This window comes from Taudactylus pleione, unplaced genomic scaffold (genome assembly GCF_031769625.1).
Source record: "Taudactylus pleione unplaced genomic scaffold, aTauple2 ptg000199l, whole genome shotgun sequence".
Taxonomy (NCBI): domain Eukaryota; kingdom Metazoa; phylum Chordata; class Amphibia; order Anura; family Myobatrachidae; genus Taudactylus; species Taudactylus pleione.
The window spans coordinates 11,805,282-11,812,063 of NW_028284601.1; positions in this window are offsets into that span (position 1 = coordinate 11,805,282).

The following is a 6,782-nucleotide window of genomic DNA, read 5'->3' on the forward strand; positions in this document are numbered from 1 at the left end:
TGGGTCAGGGTTCCTGGAAACGGGGCAGTGTTTACCCCATTTTCTGGGAGTGGCCAGCCCAGGAACTGTGTTGGTCAGTGCAGTGTCCTAGGCTTGCAAGCCGGCCAGTCTAAGTAGGCAGAGGCTTACTCAGCTGGCCAGAGCCCTGGTGCTGTCCACCATCGCAAGCATCGACCACTGATGCTCTTGATGGTGATCCCAGCCTATAACCTCTACCGCAGTGCTAGGATTGCAAATGCAGCAGGGGGTGTTATACACCTCCTGCTGCATTTGCATAATAACAAGGATCGCAATTGTAAAGCTGCCTGAGATCCTTGCTGAATCAGGCCTACAGACATCTTAAGACAGGTAATTCCCTTAAATAGACTTTTGGAATAGTAGTTCGATAAACTGAAGGAGGAGCTGAAATTAAGTGATGCCGCTAAGTGTGTTGGACTTTTAGATCAAGTCCTTTATTCACTTTGTGATGATCCAGGGTTGACACAGATCTGAAGAGATGCTGTGCGCTGTTGGCAAGCAAGTTGTTCTGCTCAAGTGGAACGTGACACAGCAATGTCTTCTCCTTTAGTTTTTCCTGCAACTGCAGCTGCCACGAAAAAACTAAGCTTTCCTAAGAGACCCACTCATGATGCAGATGAGTCAACCCAACATTTTGACATCTGATCGGGTCTAAAGAATTGCCAAAAATTAGTGATAACTCTGCTGTGACTCAATTTGATATGATCATCATTCAAAGAATGGTTGAGGATTATTTTAAATGATAGCATCCAATTAGGCATGTCAGACAATCCCTTTGACTTCTGGGAGAAAAACAAGGCAATTTGGAGGTCCTTTCACAAACTGGCTTTCCTTTACTTAAACTGCCCAACCTCCAGTGTGTACTCAGAAATAACTTTCAGCACAGTCGGGAACCTTGTCAGTGATCGGCGTATAAGGCTATATCCTCAAAATGTGAAAAAGATGATATTCATCAAAATGAACTACAAATTCCATGAGGAAGGCATTTACCGGCAATTACATCAAAGTCCAGAGGCACCTGTAATGGTGGATTATAGTGGGGATGAATTAATATTGTGTAAAGATGATGTACACACTAATGAAGGTGAAGATGAAACTGATGGTGACATCTTGCCTCTCAGTTTGTACATAGAAATCATTGCCAGCAATATCAGCTGTCCATTGGTAGCTTGTTTTGTGGGGGCCCAAACAAAACAATCACTTTAGCCACAAGTCTCTGTCGTTGAAGTGATTGGTTTGTTATACAACATAAAGGTGTGTGGGAGGGCTCAAGGACAATTCCATTTTGCACCTCTTTTCTTTGCATTATGCGCTAATTGGGGCATTGCTGACTGACATTTTTATAGTTTATTAATCTGCCGCCCTGTCTGCCAATGCTGTATGGCAATGTTTCATAGATGTCCTATATTCTTTTAAACTGTGTGCATTTGTGCCTCTGCTCTGTCTCTTACATTAGCCAGCCAGCTAGCTGCAGCCTTGGCCTATATTAGTGAAAAGTAGAGATGTGCGCCGACCCCAGTGTTTTGGTTTTGGATCTGGATATCCCCTGGTTTTGGATCTGAATCTGGTTTTTGATTTTTTTCCTCCGTGTTTTGTTTTCGTGTTTTGGTTTTGGTTTTGGATCTGGATTTTTTCTTAAAAAATCATAAAAACAGCTAAAACCACATAATTTGGGCCTGTTTTTGTTCCTGTAATATTATTAACCCTAATAACAATGATTTTCAGGCACTTCTAGGCATTTTTAACCACCCCACAGCTCACAACATTGATTTCACTATTTTTCACATATATAGGCCAAAGGCTGCAGCGAGCTGGCTGGCTAAAGTAAGCAACAGAGCAGCGGCACAAACACACGGCAGTTTAAACATTGCCACACAGCAGTGGCAGACAGGATGGCAGTTTAATAAACTATAATAATGTCCGTCGGCAATGCCCCAAATTGTGCCAAATGTAAAGGAAAGAGGTGCAAGATGGAATTGCCCCTCCCACTCACTTTTATGTGGGCTATTAAAAAGGACATGCACAGTTTAACAAACCAAGCACTTTAGCCACTAGGACTGACACTTTCGTGGATGAACTCCTTGGTTTGTTTGGTCCCCACAAAACATTTTTTGGAAGGACTTCATTCAATTATTAAGGAGGAGGTTGATGATGAGGGTGTTGGTGGTGGAGATTGCATGTTATGGTCCAAACTGCTGGTACAGTAGCTGATACTGGACTACTTGTTATTAATTTACAAATTATAATTTTGTTAAACAACTTGCATGAACTCGCTGCAAATGACATAACAGGGTGATGGTTAATGTCCCTTCCTCTGCTAACTTTTGCTTTACAAAAGAAACAGATGCCTTCACAACTGTTGTCAGAATTTAGATTAAAATAATTCCACACCCAAGACGTTGCTTTTCTGGCTTTCTTTTTATCATTAGCACGAACTGCTGCCACTGGTGGCTGATTTAAACAAAGCACAGATCCTTATCATCAATATCCACATTAGCATCAGATAAGACACAAATTTCCCCCTTATCCTCCTTTTGCACTTCCACCACACTATCATCCTCATTTTTTATTATTTCATCATCTAATACTAGCACAGCTGTCATGGCGTCAGTGATCCTCTGTGAAACTGGGTGACAGCTGTTATACTAACTTCCTCTATCAAAGGACTGTTTAATAGTCAATTGTTTTTTTTAATTACTTCCAATCATGAATGAGGATGTAGGTGATGATGCAGGTGTTGGTGTTGGAGATCGAAGGTGCTTGGATCCCACAGAGAGGGAGCAGTTAGGTGACAATGAACTTGTTACGTTTTGAGTTGTGGAACTTGGCGACATACACTTTGATATTTGATGAATGTGCTCCAATTGATGCAACAAGGAGGAGGTTCCTATGTGGCTTAGGTCCCTCCCTCTACTCACTCTTGCATGGCAATGGGCACATATGGCTTGACAACTGTTGTCCGGATCAGGATGGAAATAAATCCACACGTGAGAAGTAGATTTTTTTGTCTTTTGTCCCGGCATGACAACAATGGGCTTTGGCTTTTTAAAACCATGGGCAACAGCTGTTGCCTTACTTACACAAAGGACATACTTGGCATCAACATCCTCATCACCAACACCAACATCTTCATCATCAATATCTTCATCATCCTTAGCGCCTTCATCCACCAAAATATCCTCCTCCTCCATGTGCAATTCCACAGAAGCATCCTCAATGACTACGTGTGCAAGATGTTGACTGGCCCTTCCCCACATTTACAGAAGGCACACAAATGTTAGAACTTGGAGGATCCTCCAGTACACTAGTATTTAAGTCGGGCTCACACATGGCAACCGTGGACACACTTACACTCTCCTCGGGGATTTGTGATTTCGATTTCTCAGGGCACACAGTTGTTTTTTCCGGAGGTGTCCTAACAACTTTCACATTTTTTTTTGGACCACCACCACTACTACTACAAGCAGAAGGGCTATCAGAATCAGCAGTCTTCTTTATAAAGTAAGAAGGCCAAGGCCTTATCCTTTCCTTGCCACTTTGTGTAGTGAATGGCATATTGCCAGTTTTTTGTTTATCTAAAGGCAAATATCCTTTAAAAATTTTTTTCTTAATTTCAGTAAACCTGCTTTACCATATCGATGGTGTGACTTAAGCCCTGGGGCATGGGCCTTCCTAGAGTTCGAGGAAGTTGACGGCCTTGCACTGCTGGTGGCAGCTAAAACATGTGGTTCTTTGCCTTGCTCTCCTGTCATGTGACAGCCCTCCATATTTTTTCTGCAGTCTACAAGCAGTGTCACAATCACCAATAGTGTAGCCAAGGTGTGGTTACAAAATTCACACACGTGCAGTTGTGCGCACACACAAAATTATTAGAAAAAAATGACAAATGATTATTTATAATTTTTGTCAGCTCCAGAAGAACTTGGCCACAGAGTAATGATTGATCACGACTGTAGTTGGGCAGCACAAGGTTGCAACTTGCGTTGCTGGCTGGCTCTTATGCACTACTGCGGTTAAGGCAAAAACCCACCCAAACAAACAAGAAAAAAATATAACACTTTTATTATTTATTTATTTTTTTAGAACGACTGAAGTCAGGCAGCACAAAGTTGCAACGTGCGTTACTGGCTGGATCTTGTGCACTACTGCGGTTATGGCGAAAACCCACCCACACAAACAAGAAAAAAATATGACACTATTATTTTTTTTTTTTTATGAATGCCTGTAGTCGGGGAGCACAAGGTTGCAACGTACATTGCTGGCTGGCTCTTGTGCGCTACTCTGGTTAAGCCTGTTAATGGCGCATGCACACACAGGAAAATATAAAAACTTTAAAGACACTTTGATTTATTTTTTTTGAGTCCAGAACTTGGGCCCAGAGCAGGACACAGCACAAGCCCAGGACACAGCAGACAGCCCAGGTGGATCTCTAGACAGCACAGTGACAGCACCGTGACCAGTGACCAGATTGGATCAGCACAGGCAGCACAGTGATAGTGACAGCACCGTGACCATAGACCAGAATGGATCAGCAGACAGCACAGTGACAGTGACAGCACTGTGACTAGAGACCAGAATGGATCAGCAGACAGCACAGTGACAGTGACAGCACCATGACCAGAGACCAGAATGGATCAGCAGTCACCAGCCCAGGACACAGCAGATAGCACCAGCACCTCTCCCAACCCTACACTACCCACCCTCCCTGTTCACTTTACACAGCCGAGTGGAAATGGCATCCGTCGCGTGGTCCTTTATATACTACATTGATCATAGAGATGAAAACTCGCAAACCGGGAGATTTCCGTCTCTATGGTTTTGCCTCGGTTTCGAGAACCGAGTAAGGCGGGAACCTCCGAGCCTGCTTGGATCCGACTCGGATATGCTAAATTCGGGTGGGTTCGGTTCTCTGGGAACCGAACCCGCTCATCTCTAGTGAAAAGTAGGGAAAATAATATTGTGAGCTGTGAGGTGCTCAAAATTGACTGGAAAGTACTGGAAATGAACATTATTGAGGTTGATAATACCGTAGGAACAAAAGTAGGCCCAAATTATGTGATTTTAGATGTTTCACCAAGTTTTGAAAAACCAACAGATCCAAAACCTAAACACACGAAGGCAGTTTTGGCCAAACCAAAACCCGTTGATGGATTAGAACCAAAATCAAAACACGGGGACCGGTGCACATCACTAATAAAGGGGAAATCTGAAGTTGTACCACTTGTCTGCACTGTAGGGCACAGTGTTAAAACAACAATCTAATTGGTTGCTAATTCTAGAAGGCTTGTACTTGTAGAGTGGATGTTAACTCTTAGGATTATATTTAATAAGAATCTTTTCTGGCCGAGATTGCGTTCTTGTGTGAGTTTCCCTTGATTTTGCAACTTGGAGATTTACTTAAAGCAAACACGAGTGCAAAAACACAATTCCGCACAAAAAATATGTCAAAACACGCAAATTGAAGTTAATAGACCATCGAACCAACATGTGAGTACTTTCCGTAGAGAGAAATACAACTCACGGATTTACAAAGAATCGTGTTTAAAAACAGAATAGAAGAAATGAATATAAGTGCATGTGAGCTGCGTGTTCTGCCGAAGCACTGCACATATCAGTGTGATCTGTGCAGTGCTTCTGTGTTTAAAAGGTTAAAAATCAGTAAAAAAAGAAGGGGACCAACCTCCTCCAGGGAGAAGGTAAGTATGTATTGTGGGTGTGCATGAATGTGTGATAAAAGCATAAATTATTCGGTGTGTGTGTACTGTGTTTTCTTTACAGTGAGGGTATAGGTGGTTCTACAAATGCCACAGGACAGGCTTGCTGAGACCTGTAGTACCACTGTAAAGAACAATATTATTTCTTTCTTTTACAAAATTTACCCCCACACCAACCGCTACCGGGGCTGGTTGATCCTCGGAAGGATGGACCCCATTTTATTTTTGAGGTCACCACTTTCCGAGGACTAACAGCTCTGGGCTGACCAGTTTGAGACTGGTCAAAGTTTTTGCAGAGGGACCACATGCTGTGTGTCTCCATGCTATGGCATTACCACTATGGCTGGTTCAGCCTAGTGCAGGGTATAGGAAACTAGGGGGAACCCCACACTGGTTTTCCTCACCCTCTTTTTTCTGTACTAGAACAGGATGAAAGGTCCAGGGCTGGTTATACTTTTGGGGGGACCCCATGCCATTTTTTTTTCTGTTTTTTAACCCTTTCTTTACACTACACACAAAGGCACTGCATAGATCACACTGATCTGTGCAGCGCTCAGTGGAGTATATTTAGAAGAGGCAAATACACTGAACTCGCAAATGATATAACACGATCATTATCACCATTGAATCGAAATAGACAGGCAAACACAATTCTTAGTAAAGTAAACCTGTTTGTTTGAACCTGAAAAATATAGTCAAGTCTGAGCGATGCCCATAGTGTTTTTTAATGACCAAGCACAAATCTTAGTAAATATACCCCTTAGTCTCTCACTTGGATGCTGATCCAGTGGCAGTTGTAGTTCTCACTGTGACACTGGTGATGGTTGTCTCTACTGTCGCTGCAGGCTCCTCTAAAGGTGCATATACATGTAAGGATTTTTTTAACGATTTAACTATAACGACGTCGTTATCGTTCAATCGTTCCAAAAAATGTTCAGTTCCTGAATTATAACAATGAACAAAAATCGTTCAAGCACGCTTTTGTAGTTTGTAGTTTGTAGCTCATTTCATACTGACCAACATAATGATTTTCATTAAGGGAAGGAACAT